The sequence below is a fragment of the Prionailurus viverrinus genome, chromosome B2, assembly GCF_022837055.1.
Source record: "Prionailurus viverrinus isolate Anna chromosome B2, UM_Priviv_1.0, whole genome shotgun sequence".
NCBI lineage: Eukaryota > Metazoa > Chordata > Mammalia > Carnivora > Felidae > Prionailurus > Prionailurus viverrinus.
Genome location: NC_062565.1, coordinates 29,469,609 through 29,488,279, shown reverse-complemented (window position 1 = coordinate 29,488,279; position 18,671 = coordinate 29,469,609).

Sequence of the window (18,671 nt, the reverse complement as noted above, 5' to 3'; positions counted from 1 at the left end):
GGCGTCCGACTTCAGCCAGGTCACGATCTCGCGGTCCGTGAGTTCGAGCCCCGCGTCGGGCTCTGGGCTGATGGCTCAGAGCCTGGAGCCTGTTTCCGATTCTGTGTCTCCCTCTCTCTCTGCCCCTCCCCCGTTCATGCTCTGTCTCTCTCTGTCCGAAAAATAAATAAACATTGAAAAAAAAAAAATTAAAAAAAAAAAATTTTAAAAATCAGAAAGCTAGCTCTATGGACTTAAACTCATTTCTTCATTCTTCTTCTTCTTTTTAAAGTTTATTTATTTATTTAGAGAGAGAGCACAAGCAAGGGAGGGGCAGAGAGAGAGAATCCCAAGCAGACTCCATGCTATCATTGCAGAGCGCAATGTGGGACTTGATCCCAGGAACCATGAGATCATGACCTGAGCCAAAATCAAGAGTCAGATGCTTAACCTACTGAGCCACCCAGCGTGCCTTCATTATTCTTCTTCTCTTTCCTCTTCCATTCTTGGACTACCTTTCTAGGATGTCAGTATTTTTTATTTTTATGCCATCCTGAGGTTCCAATAATCTTGGGATCTGCATTTTGACCACCTGAGTTTTGGCCAGAACTGAGGCTGGTTCGTTACATGGCTTACAATTCAAATCTGGGCTGCTAGTAACCAGTATGAACTGCTATTCTTTCTGCTCACTCTCCTTCCCCTTTTGAAGAACTCTATGACTACACTGCAAAGCCTTTGCAGCGTCTCACATTCCCCACAGCTGTGTATGAAGCTTCCAAGTTTTTCATATTCTTGTCAGCACTTGTTATTACATTTTGTTATAGCTGGGCTTATGGATGTGAAATTGTATCTCACTGGAGAACAAACCTTTTAAAGTGAATCGATTTTAGAAATTTGCAACCCATTTTCTTGCCTTAATATAACATAGTTAAATCCCTCTTGGGGCACATAGGAGGCTTAGTCGGTTGAGTGTCGGACTCTTGGTTTTGGCTCAGGTCGTGATCTCACAGTTCATGGGATCAAGACCCAAGTGGGGCTCTTCACTGACAGTGGGGAGCCTGCTTGGAATTCTCTCTCTCCCTCTCTGTCTGCCCTTCCCTGCACATGCATGCTCTCTCTCCCTCTCAAAATAAATAGGTAAACATTAAAAAAATCCCTTTTGACCAGTTTTCTCTCATTATGATATACTCACTAGATCTATTAGCATTATTAAATCTTATGTATTTCTTACTTATACTTTATTGTAATTAGTAAGGCAATCTAGAATCTTCTAGGAAGTGAGGAGTTGGGTTGACTTTATTAGCTCTCTTTTAGCTCTCTTTTTAAGTGATGTTTTGGTTAATTTATTGTCTTGGTATCTACTGTTGAAACCACCATCTCTTTCATTGTTGCCTCTGACCTCACCCTTTGTCAGACATTCTCATTTCTGTTAAAGTTCCTATTTACTGTGGGGCTTCTTGGCTTCCTCAGAATTCTTTTCTACTTACATAGATGAAAGTGCATCTCTCTCTGCTTCATAAACAGAACAGAGACATAATTGATAGAAGAAACAAAATGAACAATTCCCTTTTTATTAATATCAATTTTTAAGAACACCATTCTACTCTATTACAAGCTTTCTTTTGTGCACTTTATATTAACTTTTATCTTTTGAATATTGTAATGATCTCATGGCCTTCTACAGCATCAATTTACTTCAATAAACCCTAATTATCATGTTTCCCCTCATCCTCTTCTCATGTTTAACTGTCTTCAGGCGAACAATGGGAGCTCCTTTAAGTTGTCTCCTTTGTCTTTTTATTTTATTTATTGATTTAACCTTTAAAGAATTTCAAGTATAATTAACGTTGTGTTATATTAGTTTCAGGTGTACAATATACTGGTTCAACACCCGGGGTTCATCACAAGTGCACTCCTTAATCCCTATCACCTGTTTCACCCAACCACACCGCCCCCACCCCACCCCTGTAGCCATTAGTTGTTCTCTACAGCTAAGAGTCTGCAGGCACCCTAGTGGCTCAGTCAGTTAAGCATCCAACTCTTAATTTAGACTCCAGTCATGAATCACGGTATGTGGATTTGAGCCCTGCATCAGATTCTGCACTGACAGTGCAGATCCTGCCTGAGATTCTCTCTCTGCCCCTCCCCGACTCATGCATGCATATTCTCTCTCTCAAGATAAAGAAAGAAATGTAAGGGGGGAAAAAGCCTGTCTCTTGGTTTGTCTCTTTTTTCCCCTTTATTCATTTGTTTCTTAGACTCCACACAAATGAAACTATATGGTATTTGTCTCTCTTTGACTTATTTTACTTAGCATTATACCTTTTAGATCCATCCACCTTATTGCAAATGGCAAGACTTTATTAATTTTTTTATAGCTGAGTAACATTCCATTCCCTGTGTGTGTGTGTGTGTGTACCACATCTTCTTTATCCATTCATCTACTGCTGGACACTTAAGTTGCTTCCATATCTTGGCTGTTGTAAATAATTCTGTAGTAAACATAGAGGCACACGTATCTTTTTGAGTTAGAGGTTTTGTTTCCTTTGAGTTATTGCCTATGTTTTCTTCTAAGGATTTTACTGTTCCATTTTGAATTTATTTTTGTGTATGGTACAAGAAAGTGATCTAGTTTCTTTCTTTTGCATATTGCTGTCCAGTTTTCCTAACACTGTTTATTGAAGAGTTCCATCCCTTCACTTTCCTTTGTCCTTTTTAGCACGTTCTTTGCTATGCTTGAGGCATTCTTGATTCCTGGTAACAACAGAACTTTCAAGTACTGTCCTGATTCTTCTCTTCCCTGAGACATGGACCAGGTATCAACCAAGCCTTGCATTCAAAGGGGTCCTAGTTTCTTTCAGGAAAGAATAGTCTTTGAAATCAAAGGCAAGGTGTTGGATGTCCATATGAGAGTCGATTAAAAATGCTACCTTCTTGGGGTGCCTGGGTGGCTAAGCGGGTTGAGCGTCTGACTCTTGATTTCTCCTCACATCATGATCCCAGGGTCGTGGGATAAAGCCCCTTGTTGGGCTCTGTGGTAGGCATGGGGCCTGCTTAAGATTCTTTCCTTCTCTCTCTGCCCCTTCCCTGCATGCACTCTCTCTCTGACTCTTCTCCCCGCCCCCAAAATACTAAGGTATGGGGCACCTCGATGGTTCAGTCAGTTAAGCATCTGACTCTTGATTTCAGCTCAGGTCATGATTTCATGGTTTGTGAGATCAAGATCCACATCAGGCTCCTCACTGACAGCATGGAGCCTGCTTGGGATTCTCTCCCTCTCTCTTCCCTTCCCCACCCCAAAATAAATAAAAAAACATTAAAAAATGCTATGTCCTCTGTTGGCCACTTTTAAGATACACAGTTTACATTGAGTTTGCTAACTTAACATGATATGTCAATTGTTTCCTACTTTTATCTGATCTGTGTGTCATTAAACCATGAAGATTTTGACATCACCAAGAGACTAAAGGAGGAGAACATACTCTAGACCAGGCACCAGGCACTTCACTTCATGTGAAGTGAAGGCACATGTGGAGACTAATGTAGGTGTGGGGAAGGTTGGAGGATGTGAATTAGGCACACTCAGGTAAACTAAGGTTAGTATTGGGAGCCAGTTCACTGCAGAGATTTTGAAGTGATCATATTGGGACAGGGTGAAGTGCTCAGTGATATTTCCACTCGGTAGGGCCTGTTTGAGCTGTACTCATTTGGGATGAGACCATATTAAACCCTGTTATGGGTTGAAATATGTCCCAGATATGTGGAAGTCCTAACTGCCAGTACCTAAGAATATGATCTTATTTGGAAAGAGGGTCTTTATAGAAGTAATCAAGGTAAAATGAGGTAATTAGGATGGGTCTTAATCCAATAGGACTGGTGCCTTTATAAAAAGGGGAAAGGGCACGTGGCTGGTTCAGTCAGTAGAGCACGTGACTCTGGGTTTGGGGTTGTGAGTTGGACCCCTACATTGGGTGTGGTGATTACTTAAATCTTTTTGGGGTGTGCCTGGGTGGCTCAGTTGGTTAAGCATCTGACTTCAGCTCAGGTCATGATCTCACAGTTGGTGAGTTTGAGCCCTGTGTTAGGCTCTGTGCTGAGAGCTCAGAGCCTGGAGCCTGCTTCAGATTCTGTGTTTCCCTCTCTCTCTGCCCCTCCCCAACTTGCACTCTGTCTCTCAAAAATAAATAATAATAATAAAATGTCATCTATAAAATATTTTTTAAGGTGGGGGAGGGGCGACTGGGTAGCTCAGTTGGTTAAGCGTCTGATTCTTTGTTTCAACTCAGGTCATGATCTCACAGTCATGATCTCATAGTCATGAAATTGAGCCCCATGTTGGGCTCTGCTCTGAGCGTTGAGCCTGCTTAAGATTCTCTCTCTCTCTCTCTCTCTCTCTCTCTCCCTCCCTCTGCCCCTCCCCTACTCTCTCTTTCTCAAAAAAATGAAAAATAAAGATGTGGGGGGGGGGATTTGGACACAGACACACACAGATGGAAGACAATGTGAAGACACAAGGATAATGTCATCTAGAAACCAATGAACGCCTAAGGCCACCAGAAGCCAGGAGACAGGCATGGAACAGATTCTCCTTCACAGCCCTCAGAAGGAACCAAACCTTGCTGATACTTTGAGTTCAGCCTTCTAACTCCAGAATGCAGAGACAACAAATTTCTGTTGTTTCAGTCACCCAGTTTGTAGTACTTTGTTATGGCAGGCTGAGAAAATTAATTTCAAACCCTTTAACATACACCTCTCTGGCCTTTTCTCCAGGATCATCACCGAAGTTGTCATGAGTCACCTGCAACTAAGTGTAACTGGCTTTAAGATACTTTTTTGAGAGCAGGAGAGAGTTACATTATTCACTCATTTCACTGTTTGTTTTTTACTTTTAAAAATATTTATTTATTTTGAAGGAGAGAGAGAGAGAGAGAGAGAGAGAGAGCAAACAGGGGAGGGGCAGAGAGAGAGAGAGGGAGACACAGAATCCAAAGCAGGCTCCAGTTTCTGAGCTGTCAGCACAGAGCCTGACATGAGGCTTGAACTCACAAGCTGTGAGATCATGACCTGAGCTGAAGTTGGACACTTAACCGACTGAGCCAACCAGGAGCCCCTCATTTCACTGTTAATATTGGGCACTTACTATGTGCAGGTACTGTGACTGCAGTAGGGAACACGATTCACATGGTCCTTACCTCCTGGAAGTTACAGGCTAATGGAGGAGAAGAAAATGATCTCATAGTTAAAGAATACTGAATCTAAAATATTCTTCAGATTTATCTAGATAAATCTAGATATATAGATATCTAAAATATCTTCAAATTTAGAATAGATGCACCATTGTGTGTGTGTGTGTGTGTGTGTGTGTGTGTGTGTGTGTGTGTGTAAAAGGGTTTGGGTAATGGCAGCTGTGGTGAGACACCTTCCCAGTAGAAGGAACATCGAAATGAAACCCTGTGGGTGGACCCTGGAGCATCTGCACAACTTAAGGAAGCCTGAGGGCCACAGAGGGAGGCTAAGGGGAGGAGAGGGGCAGAAGCAGATCCTGTGGGGAGCCTTGTAGCACCTCTTAAAGATTTTGGGTTTTATCTGTATCTGAAGAACCACAGGAATTCACAGTTTGAAGTGGGGGGGGGGGAGAATAATGGGATTATATTTGCCTTTTAAAATGATTTCTCTGGATGGAGAAGGAATTGAAGGGGAATGGCAGTAGATGAGCTAATAAGGGATAGATTTTGACCATCTGGGGACTTTCAATAATATGAGAAATGAGTGCAGGAAAGGGCTGTTTAGAGCACTGACAGCAAGATAAGATGCTCTGTATTTGCCAGGGCCTGATGCCAGCAGGGCAAGTCACCCTGACAGGAAATGACTCCTCCACATGGCTGAATGATGCTGTGCATGCTTCGCGTACAAGGAGGTGCTTCTGTTTAATTATTAAATTTGTTTCCTGTTTCTGCCCTTCTTTCTCACATGGCCTCTTGGCCTCCTGCCTGGGTGGTTACAGCAACTCCTAATTGGCCTTAAAGCCATAAGCTTCACCTTCTCCAGCCCATCCTAAATTCAGCTCAAGCTGGGGGGGGGGGGTAGTCATAGTTACTGTTTAACAGACTTTCACATTTACAAGATGAAAAGAGTTATGGGGATGGATGGTGGTGAGGGCTGCCCAACAGTGTGAATGGATTTACTATTACTGAACTGTATGCTTAATAATGGTCAAGAGGGTAAATTTTATGTTGTGTGTATTTTAATACACATACACAAATTTGGTTTCTGTCAGACCACTCCCCTGCTCAATTATCAGCTGTTGTAGAGCCTGGAACTTGCACTGAAGGTCATTCCTGTGTGGCCAACTGCCCCTCTGGATTTTGGCTTCCTCTTTCCTCAGCCTCATCCGTGGGTCCTGCTCTGTGCCGTCTGAGACATCACCAGTGGAACTCAGAGAGGGTCTGCAGAAGCAATGAATTCATATACTCATGCACCAACCCCCTGCCCAGCCCATCTACGGGTGCCCAGCCCTCAAGCCCTTGGCCACTCTAAGGCCTTGCTCCCGCTTCACATCCACCTCTTCCTTCTCTACCTGCTAAATGGTCCGTTCAAGCACAGGAGAGTCCAGTTCCAAAAGATTTTAACAAAACCTGGGGAATCCTGGGAGGTTACAGTGGGGGAATAGAAGGGGAAAGACTCACTGTACTGATTATATCTTTGATGTTAAATGAAAATATAACTTTAAATAGCTTTGTTAAAAATTTAAGGGTAACCACACATTCCACTAGAACTTAAAGGTCCATGTTTAAACCAATGGATGATCTGAAATGACAACACAGAAAGCAATCCTTTTAGTGAAAATCAGGAACGAAAAGAAAAACAGAAAAAGAAATAATATAGATACACAGCTCGGTCTCCTTTTTTGATCTCTGAGCTAAGGTTGTTGATATGACTCAATCAAATAATTGCATGTTTAGTGCTGAGCATTGAGTCCAGTACAATAAGAACTCAACAAATTGCTGTTACATTATTACAATTCACTCTAATTCCAAACAACCTCCCAAGATAGGCATTATCAATATTAGAAATGAGGAAAATATGGCCCAGAGAGGTTTAGTAGTTTGCCTAAAGTCACACAGCTAGTAAAGGGCTTCCTAGGAAGTTAGCTGGAAGTTCATCACCCCATGAGTGAAAGTTGTGGCAAATGTGCACACCATGAATGAGAGGAACCATCTAGGTTGGGTGACGCTAAGGAAATTTGGGAATAATCAAGTCCAATCAAAGGGTAACCCGGGAAAGTATGCCTGGATGGATACCATGACTCAGGAAGAGAAAACGGAATCCATGGTTCTGGGCCCCATCTGAAGAAAGAATGTAGCTGCAGAAGAGGGTGGTCTCTATGGGATCTAGGAAAGGAAAGTTCTGAATATGTGGACCTCTTCCCAGCATGTTTGTACTCTTCATTTTATCTGATTTTTCTAACTTTTCATTTTCCCTAGTAATTCTTTTGTAAGATTTTTATTTTTTTAAAATTTTTTAAAATGCAAAGACAAGTGTCTTTTTTTTAATGTTTATTTAGAGAGAGAGAGAACAAGCAGGGAAGGAGCAGAGAGAGAGAGAGAGAGAGAGAATCCCAAGTAGGCTCCATGCCCAACATGGAGCAGAACGTGGGGCTCAGTGTCACCACTATGAGATTCACAACATGAGCCAATACCAACAGTCAGATGCTTAACTGATTGAGCCACCCAGGTACCCCATAACACATGGGGCTCAGACTTACAATCCCAAGATCAAAAGTCACATGCTCTTACTGGCTGAGCCAGCCAAGCAACCCCTTAGTTGTATTTTTAAATTTTTATTTATTTTTAATAATATATATATATGTATATATATATACAGTGTATATATATATATATATATATATATATATACTTTTTTAAGGAATAGAATTTAGTAATTCATCACTTACATATAACACCCAGTGCTCATCCCAACCAGTGTCCCCCTTAATGTCCCTCACCCTCTTAGCCCTTCTTTCCCCCAACCTAACACCCTGGCAGCCACCCTCAGTTTGTTCTCTGTATTTAAGGGTCTCTTATGATCCCTTTCTATTTTTATATTATTTTTGCTTCCCTTCCCTTATGTTAATCTGTTTTGTATCTTAAATTCCACACAGGAGTGAAATCATATGATATTTGTCTTTCTCCAACTGACTTACTTCACTTTGTCATTTTTGTTTAATCTATTTTCTTTTTATTATTTTTTATTTTGTTATATATTTTATTTACTTTTATTTTTTTAATATAGTTTATTGTCAAATCGGTTTCCTTTTTTAAATTTTATTTTTAAAAATTGACTTCCAAATTAGTTAGTGTATAGTGCAACAATGATTTCAATGATTCCTTAATACCCCTCACCCATTTAGCCCATCCCCTCTCCTTACCTCCTCCAGTGACCCTCTGTTTGTTCTCCATATTTATGAGGTCTTATGCTTTTCTCCCTCCCTGTTTTTATATTCTTTGTGTTTCCCTTCCCTTATGTTCATCTGTTTTGTCTTTTAAAGTCCTCATATGAGTGAAGTCATATGATATTTGTCTTTCTCTGACTAATTTCACTGAGCATAATACCCTCCAGTTCCATTCATATAGTTGCAAATGGCAAGATTTCATTCTTTTTGATTGCCAAGTAATACTCCATTGTGTGTGTGTGTGTGTGTGTGTGTGTGTGTGTGTGTACCACTTCCTTTTTATTTTATTTTATTTTTTATTTTTTAAAAATTTACATCCAAATTAGTTAGCATATAGTGCAACAATGATTTCAGGAGTAGATTCCTTAGTGCCCTTACCCATTTAGCCCATCCCCCTTCCCACAACCCCTCCAGTAACCCTCAGTTTGTTCTCCATATTTATGAGTCTCTTCTGTTTTGTCCCCCTCCCTGTTTTATATTATTTTTGTTTCCCTTCCCTTATGTTCATCTGTTTTGTCTCTTAAAGTCCTCATTTGAATGAAGTCATACAATTTTTGTCTTTCTCTGCTTGACTAATTTCACTTAGCATACTACCCTCCAGTTCCATCCACGTAGTTGTAAATGGCAAGATTTCATTCTTTTTGATTGCCAAGTAATACTCCATATATATATGGTATATATATATATACCATATTTTCTTTATCCATTCATCCATTGATGGACATTTGAGCTCTTTCCATACTTTGGCTATTGTTGATAGCACTACTATAAACATTGGGGTGCATGTGTCCCTTCGAAACAGCACACCTTGGATAAATACCTAGTAGTACAATTACTGGAGTGTAGGGTAGTTCTATTTTTAATATTTTGAGGAACCTCCATACTGTTTTCCAGAGTGGCCACACCAGCTTGCATTCCCACCAACAATGCAAAAGAGATCCTCTTTCTCTGCATCCTCACTGACATCTATTGTTGCCTGAGTTGTTAATGTTAGTCATTCTGACTGGTGTAAGGTGGTATCTCATGGTGGTTTTGATTTGTATTTCATTGATGATGAGTGATGTTGAGCATGTTTTCATGTGTCAGTTGGCCATCTGGATGTCTTCTTTGGAGAAGTGTCTATTCATGTCTTTTGCCCATTTCTTCCCTGGATTATTTGTTTTTTGGGTGTTGAGTTGGATAAGTTCTTTATAGATCTTGGATACAAACCCTTTATCTGATATGTCGTTTGCAAATATCTTCCCCCATTCTTTCAGTTGCCTTTTAGTTTTGCTGATTCTTTCCTTTGCTGTGCAGAAGCTTTTTATTTTGATGAGGTCCCAGTAGTTCATTTTTGCTTTTGTTTCCCTTGCCTCTGGAGACGTGTTGAGAAATAAGTTGTTGTGGCCAAGATCAAAGAGGATTTGCCCGCTTTCTCCTTGAGGATTTTCATGGCTTCCTGTCTTACATTGAGGTCTTTCATCCATTTGAGTTTCTTTTTGTGTAGGGTGTAATAAAGTGGTCCATGTTCATTCTTCTGCATGTCGCTGTCCAGTTTTCCCAGCACAACTTGCTGAAGAGATTGTCTTTATTCCATTGGATATTCTTGCCTGCTTTGTCAAAGATTAGTTGGCCATATGTTTGTGGGTCCATTTCTAGGTTTTCTCTTCTGTTCCATTGATCTGAGTGTCAGTTTTTGTGCCAGTACCATGCTGTTTTGATGATTACAGCTTTCTAATATAGCTTGAACTCCAGGATTGTGATGCCTCCAGATTTGGTTTTCTTTTTCAAAATTGCTTTGGTTATTCAGGGTCTTTTCTGGTTCCATACAAATTTTAAGATTGTTTGTTCTAGCTCTGCAAAAAATGCTGGTGTTATTTTGATAGGCTTTGTATTGAATATGTAGATTGCTTTGGGTAGTATCAACATTTTAACAGTATTTGTTCTTCCTATCAAGGAGCATGGAATCTTTTTCCATTTCTTTGTGTCTTCTTCAATTTCTTTCATAAGCTTTCCATAGTTTTCAATGTATAGATTTTTTTTTACCTCTTTGGTTAGATTTATTGCTAGGTATTTTATGGTTTGTGCAACTGTAAATGGGATTTATTCCTTGATTTCTCTTTCTGTCACTTCGTTGTTCGTGTATTGGAATGCAACCGATTTCTGGGCATTGATTTTATATCCTGCAACTTTGCTGAATTCATGAATCAGTTCCAGCAGTTTTTGGTGGAATCTTTTGGGTTTTCCATATACAGTATCATGTCATCTGAGAAGAGTGAAAGTTTGACCTCTTCCTGGCCAATTTGGATGCCTTTTATTTCTTTGTGTTGTCTGATTGTAGAGGCTAAGACTTCCGATACTATGTTGAATAACAGTGGTGAGAGTGGATATCCCTGTCTTGTTCATGACCTTAAGGGGAAAGCTCTCAGTTTTCCCCCATTGAGAATGATATTAGCATTGGGTCATTCATATATGGCTTTTATGATCTCGAGTTATGCTCCTTCTATTCCTACTTTCTTGAGGGTTTTTATCAAGAAAGGATGCTGTATTTTGTCAAATGCTTTCTCTGCATCTTGCCCTTTCTTTTATTTCCTCTATTCTTGTCCTTTCTTTTATTGATGTGATGAATCACGTTGTTTTGTGGATATTGAACCAGCCCTGCATCCCAGATGTAAATCCCGCTTGGTTGTGGTGAATAATTTTTTTAATGTATTGTTGGAGCTGGCTGGCTAATATCTTGTTGAGGATTTTAGTATCCATCTTCATCAGGGAAATTGGTCTATAGTTCTCCTTTTTAGTGGGGTCTCTGTCTGGTTTTGGAATCAAGGTAATGTTGGCTTCATAGGGTGAGTTTGGAAGTTTTCCTTCCATTTCTATTTTTTTGGATCAGCTTCAAGAGAATAAGTGTGAACTCTTCCTTAAATGTTTGGTAGAATTCCCCTGGAAAGCCATCTGGCCCTGGACTCTTGTTTTTGGCAGATTTTTGGTTACTAACTCTATTTCCTTACTGGATATGGGCCTGTTAAAATTTTCTATTTCTTCCTGTTTCAGTTTTGGTAGTGTATATGTGTCTAGGAATTTGTCCATTTCTTCCATATTGCCCATTGTATTGGCATATAATTGCTCATGATATTCTCTTAATATTGTTTTTATTTCTGCTGTGTTGGTTGTGATCTCTCCTGTTTCATTCTTGATTTTATTTATTTGGTTCCTTTCCTTTTTCTTTTTGATCATACTGGCTAGTGGTTTATCAATTTTGCTAATTCTTTCAAAGAACCAGCTTCTGTTTTCATTGATCTGTTCTACTGTTTGTTTGTTTTTGGTTTTTGGTTTCGATAGCATTAATTTCTGCTCTAATCTTTATTTTTTCCTGTCTTCTGCTGGTTTGGGGCGTTATTTGCTGTTCTTTTTCCAGCTCATAAGGCGTAAGGTTAGGTTGTGTATGTGGGATCTTTCTTCCTCTTATGACCGCCTTCACTGTGTCCCATCATAATTGTGTTTTTATTATAAGCTATTTTATTTTTTGTTTGTTTGTTTGTTTTGGGTTTTTTTTCAATATATGAAATTTATTATCAAATTGGTTTCCATACAACACCCAGTGCTCATCCCAAAAGGTGCCCTTCTCAATACCCATCACCCACCCTCTTCCCTCCCAGCCCCCATCAACCCTCAGTTTGTTCCAGTTTTTAAGAGTCTCTTATGCTTTGGCTCTCCCCCATTCTAACCTCTTTTTTTTCCTTCCCCTTACCCATGGGTTTCTGTTAAGTTTCTCAGGATCCACATAAGAGTGAAAACATATGGTATCTGTCTTTCTCTGTATGGCTTATTTCACTTAGCATCACACTCTCCAGTTCCATCCACGTTGCTACAAAAGGCCATATTTCATTTTTTCTCATTGCCACGTAATATTCCGTTGTGTATATAAACCACAATTTCTTTATCCATTCATCAGTTGATGGACATTTAGGCTCTTTCCATAATTTGGCTATTGTTGAGAGTGCTGCTATAAACATTGGGGTACAAGTGCCCCTATGCATCAGTACTCCTGTATCCCTTGGGTAAATTCCTAGCAGTGCTATTTCTGGGTCATAGGGGAGGTCTATTTTTAATTTTCTGAGGAACCTCCACACTTCTTTCCAGAGCGGCTGCACCAATTTGCATTCCCACCAACAGTGCAAGAGGGTTCCCGTTTCTCCACATCCTCCCCAGCATCAATAGTCTCCTGATTTGTTCATTTTGGCCACTCTGACTGGTGTGAGATGATATCTGAGTGTGGTTTTGATTTGTATTTCCCTGATGAGGAGAGACGTTGAGCATCTTTTCATGTGCCTGTTGGCCCTCTGGATGTCTTCTTTAGAGGAGTGTCTATTCATGTTTTCTGCCCATTTCTTCACTGGGTTATTTGTTTTTTGGGTGTGGAGTTTGGTGAGCTCTTTATAGATTTTGGATACTAGCCTTTTGTCCGATATGTCATTTGCGAATATCTTTTCCCATTCTGTTGGTTGCCTTTTAGTTGTGTTGGTTGTTTCCTTTGCTGTGCAGAGCTTTTTATCTTCATAAGGTCCCAGTAGTTCATTTTTGCTTTTAATTCCCTTGCCAAAATTGTAGTTCTTTATAGACATATGCTGTGCCTCAGTGCTCAGCAAGAGTTGCAAGCCAACTTCCCCTGAGACATTCAGAACAGGCAATTTCCAAGAGGTGCTCATCTCTCAGAGGGATACTACCCAGCCATTGCCACTAGAGGGCTCATCAAGATATTTCATTCTGCAGAGCAAATGAAACCATCAGGTAAATGAAAAGGCAACCTACTGAATGGGAGCAAATATTGACAAACCATATATCTGGTAAGGGGTTAATATACAAAATGTATAAATAACTCATACAACTCAATATAAAAAACCAAACAATCCAATTAAAAAATGGGCAGAGGATCTGAACAGACATTTTTCCAGAGAAGACATACAGATGGCCAATTTGTACATGAAAAGGTGCTCATCAGGGAAATGCAAATCAAAACCACAACAAGACATCACTTCACATCTGTGAATAACTAAAAAAGCAATAAATAACAAGTGTTGCCAAGGATGTGGAGAAAAGGGGACCCTTGTTTCATTGTTGGTGGGAAGATAAATTGGTGCATCCAGTAGGGAGGTTTCTCGAAAAATTAAAAATAGAGCTATCATATGATCCAGCAATTCCATTTCTGGGTACTTATCCAAAGAAATGAAAACACTAAATTGAAAAGATATTGCACCCTTATATGTATTGCATCATTATTTACAATAGCCAAGATAGGGAAACAAGATAGGGAAGCCAAGATAGGGAGCCAAGATAGGGAACACTATCTGTTGATAGTGTCCATCAACAGATGAATGGATAAAAAAGTTATGCTATATAAGACAATGGAATATTATTCATCCATAAAAAGAAGGAAGTCCTGCCATTGTGACAATAATGGATGGACCTCGAGGGCTAAGTCAAGTAAGCCAGATAGAGAAAGACAAATACCATATGATCTCACTTCTATGTGAAATCTAAAAAAAAACAATAAAACAAAAAACAAAACAAAACAAAACAATTAAACTCATAGACACAGGGAATAGATTGGTGGTTGCTAGAGGCAGGGGGTGGGTGGTGGATGAAATGGATGAAGGTGGCCAAAAGGTACCAACTTTCAGTGATAAAATGAGTAAGTCCTGGGGATGTAATGTACAGCATGATGACTATAGTTAATAATACCATATTACATATTTGAAAGTTGCTAAGAGAGTAGATCTTAAAAGTTCTCAACACACAAAAAAATTTGTAACTGTGTGTGGTGATGGAGGTTAACCAGACTTATTGTGGTGATCATTTCACAATATATACAAATATAGAATTCTTATGTTGTATACTTGAAACTAATATAATGCTATATGTCAATTATATCTTAATTTTAAAAAAACCATCAGGAAGATACAGGTAGTCTAGGAGTCTTTCTTCTGTCCTGGCCATTTGTTGCCATGGATACCATTTCTGCAGTTGCTTCGACCTTTAGACTGTCATTGCATTCCTCCCTATTATCTCTTCTTCCATGCTGAATATATAGTCTAATTAAATCTTCATCCATGTCAGTTTAACAATTTAACAATATCCAAAGTTTTCTGACAGCCATTTTTCATCAACTGTGATATTTATGGTATTTATTTGACTTTATTAGTGAGTTCTGTTTTTTTTTAAAGCAATCTTGGGGTGCCTGCATGGCTCAGTTGGTGAAGCGTCTGACTTCAGTTCAGGTCATGATCTCACAGTCTGTGAGTTCAAGCCCTGCGTCAGGCTCTGTGCCAACAGCTCAGAGCCTGGTGCCTGCTTCAGATTCTGTGTCTCCCTCTCTCTCTGACCCTCCCCTGCTCAAGCTCTGTCTCTCTCTCTCAAAAATAAATAAAAATATTTTTAAAAAGTTTTTAAAGCAATCTCTATGCCCAACGTGGGACTCAAACCCAGAGCCCCAAGATCAAGAGTTGCATGCTCTACCAACTGAACCACCTAGGCCTCCCCATGAGTTCTGCTTTTTAAAATAGTTGCAGCTAGGGGCGCCTAGATGACTCAGTTGGATGAACATCTGACTCTTGATTTTGGCTTAGGCCGTGATCCCAGGGTCTCTCTCCCTTTGCTGCTTAAGATTCTCTCTCTTTGCCCCTCTCCCTCGCTCATGCTCTATCTCTCTCTCTCTAAAATAAAAAATAAAAAAATAAAATAAAATAGTGCAGCCTCTGATCCAGTATCTAACACTGCATTCCACTTACAAATCAGGTATCAACTACAAGCAGCTAGACACAGCAGTGAATACTAATCAAAATGAGAAAGGATGGGTCTGCTGTGGTCTCAGCATGAATGCCTCTGCTCAGGGGTGTATCTGTAGTTCACCTTGCTTGATGCACCATATGATTACATTGCTGATGATAAATGTCACTCCTTAAAGTCTTGAATTTTTTAAAGGTTCCCAAAGAGGGTGTGGAACACTGAGGTATTTCACAACTTTTGCATTTACATGACAGAAATGTTCATTAGCTTCCACCAGACACCTTGATGGTAGATCTTTCTATGGTTTTCCACTATGTCCTCAGAGCCACACACAGTAACTTGCATATGTATACTCAGTAAAGACCTGATGGATGGTTAAATAAATCATCACATTCCACCTTCCCATGTGTAGAGTATACAAACTAAAAAACACTCCTGTGTAGAAAAATTCACAAATACATTAAAGCACCTTGATTCAGGGCTGCTGCCTCAAAAACTTTAAGTGGACTATGTAATTCACATATGTTAGTCTGCCATCTTTGTTCTCAAAAGAATTCCCAGCACATACTAGACACTCATTAAAGGAGTTTTAACTTCTTTGTTTCCAAACAAGATGAAAACCAAAGGGATAGCATCAAAATAAATTATGCATTCGTTTATTCCAAAAATATTTAATCAAATCTAAGATGATACTGAGTTCAATATGTACCATATTATGTCCCACTTAGAAAGAAAAAGTGCTGCCAACTATGACATGCCATCAGTGGTAAGACACATTTCCATGTTAGACTCCATATTAAACTATATGCAATGGGGAAGAATGTGAATCTTAGGATTAATGAAGTACAGTGATTACTGAACGCCTATTCTTTCTCAAGGAACTGAGATTCTAGTGGAAGAAGACAGAGAACAAATAAATCAAAACATAAAGATAAGCTCAGCTTGTTATCACTCCATAAGGGAAGTAAATATGGTGACATATAGAGACTACAGAGAAAAGTTGTAAATAAATCACAGAAATGGTCATGGCTAGATTTGAGGAATAATTATGTGTTTACTAAGGTATCACACGACACTTCTGTAGGGAGAATGCTGAACCAATATTGCTGGATAACTTCACAAACATTCTTGTTTGTAAAGACAGGTTACTGGACCAGAATGTACATTCACAGACATTTTTGTGAGGGGTGGCATGCCCAAACAGGCGTAAATCCTGTTCAGGCACAATTCTGTAAGGTATGTGCTTGCCTGGTCTTCTTAATCTGGGTAGTATAGTAATAGCATGTGCCACTTGGGGTCATCTGGATTTGGCACCACTCATAAACAATACCTAAAGTATTCCTCTCAATACTGGATTTTATAAAGAAAATAGGAGGATTAGCTGAGGGGGGCTGGATTCACACGATTGGATGAGCTGTACACATTCACTAAAGAGAGGGCATGCACAGATACATGCAACAAATCATAAGTGAGTATACAATGAGTATAATACGGATTAGCATTTAGCACTAGAAGAACCTAACACAGTTTTTCCTCAAATGGTGTCTATGGTAGTCCACATGTTCTCCATGATAATTTAAAAGCATGTCATATCAGTTAGGATCCCATTGGGCTGGAATTACAGAATGTCACCTAAATGAGCTGCAGTGCATTACTTGTCTCATATACAAAAGGTCTGGGAGCAGCAGCCAGGACACAGAAGCACCATCGGAACCCAAGTGATTTCTTTCCTCTACTCCACTCTCAGCATGGTGCCCTTCACCTTCCTGCTTGTCTCCACTTGGTCTCAGCATATTTGCTGCATCTCCAGTTCTCATACTTATACTCCAGGCAGGAATAACAGTGAAGGCTGAAGGGTGAAGTGCTTTCTCCTGGTCTCTCTCTGCCTTTTCATTTCAGAAGGAACACTGTCCCCAGAGGCTCTGCCTGCATCTCATTGGTCAGAATTGTATCTCATCACCATTATTGGCTGCAAGGGAGATTGGGAAATGGGGTATTTTCAGCTGGGTACATTGCCACCCCACACAAACTTGGGCTCCCTAAGTGTGAAAGAAAGGGAGAATGGAATTTGGATAGCAAATAAGTGTTTATGCCAATGTGTTTTATTTTTTAAATTATATTTTTAAGTAGGCTCCACAACCAATGTGGAGCTTGAACTCATGACCCTGAGATCAAGAGTCACATGCTCTATTGACTGAGCCAGCCAAGTGCCCCACATGTGTTTTCTTTATATGGTAATCTTTAAAATCCCCATAATGTAAACATTTTCTGGATCCTATTATGACCAATATAAAACCAAGATAAAGTTAATAGAAATTGTTAGATGTTACAATTTTCACAGGCTAACAAGAATAGAACAAGGACTGTCTTAACATTTAAATGATGCCTTTGCCTTAAGTGAATGCCAGACAATCGATAACTCGTTGAGAGACTGAAGGTTTTGAGATAGTTTGCACAGGAAAACCCATGGAAGAACAGAGACATCACATGGCAAAGGAGATTTGCTTTGCTTTCTAAATCTTGGAAACATACTTAAAATGGAGTCTAATATTTTAATTTATTATTCTGTGTTTCTGATTATATACCATACTGCCATCATTCCATTATTTTTTAAAAAATGTTTGTTTATTTATTTTGAGAAAGAGAGAGAGAGTGAGAGAGAGGATGTGCAAGCAGGGGAGGGCAGAGACAGAGAGAGAGAGAGAGAGAAAGAGAGAATCCAAGTAGACTTCAGTACACTGTAAGTGCAGAGCCTAAAGCAGGGCTCGATCTCATGAATTGTGAGATCTGAGTGAAAACCAAGAGTTGGATGCTTAACCGACTGAGCCACCAAGGAACTCCATACCACAATTCCATTATTAAACGGTGGTGGTGATGCTGATAATAGTGGCTGGGTGGACAACCAACAATCAGCTATCTTCAAATATTTTTCTCTTGGCTTTTTATCCTAAACTCCTCATGGAGCTGTTATGTTTGATACTTTGGCCTTGTTTGTGGTCTTAGACATCTTACATATCATTTGTAGGCTTTTCCATGAATTTCTGTCTGTGTGACCCATAAAGGAACAGCTATTCTCCTGTGAGAGGTCAGATCAGGACTTTGTCGCTCATTTCGCACCATGACTGAAATGAAACTCAGTTATCTGCTATGGTGGCCCATCCCTACAGTAGGTGCTCACTTGATATTTGCTGAGTGACCAGTTAGCTACATCCTGTAAACGTAATCCTTTGGCCTGGGTGTGCACAGGACTTGAGTGTAGTGCTCTTGGGAGACCAGAAAGCTGTATCCTTCAGGTACACAGATTCAAATTGGACAGACAGAAATGCATAGATTGGCTTCTGCCTGTTACTTCACCATTTTGTTAAATTTAGATATGAGACCTGGACATAAATAGATGAACATTTGCTTTATTCCTTTGATCAGAATTAATGAATATCTCTTCTAGCTGAGTTTTGTCTGTCTCCTTCAAATAGCTTTC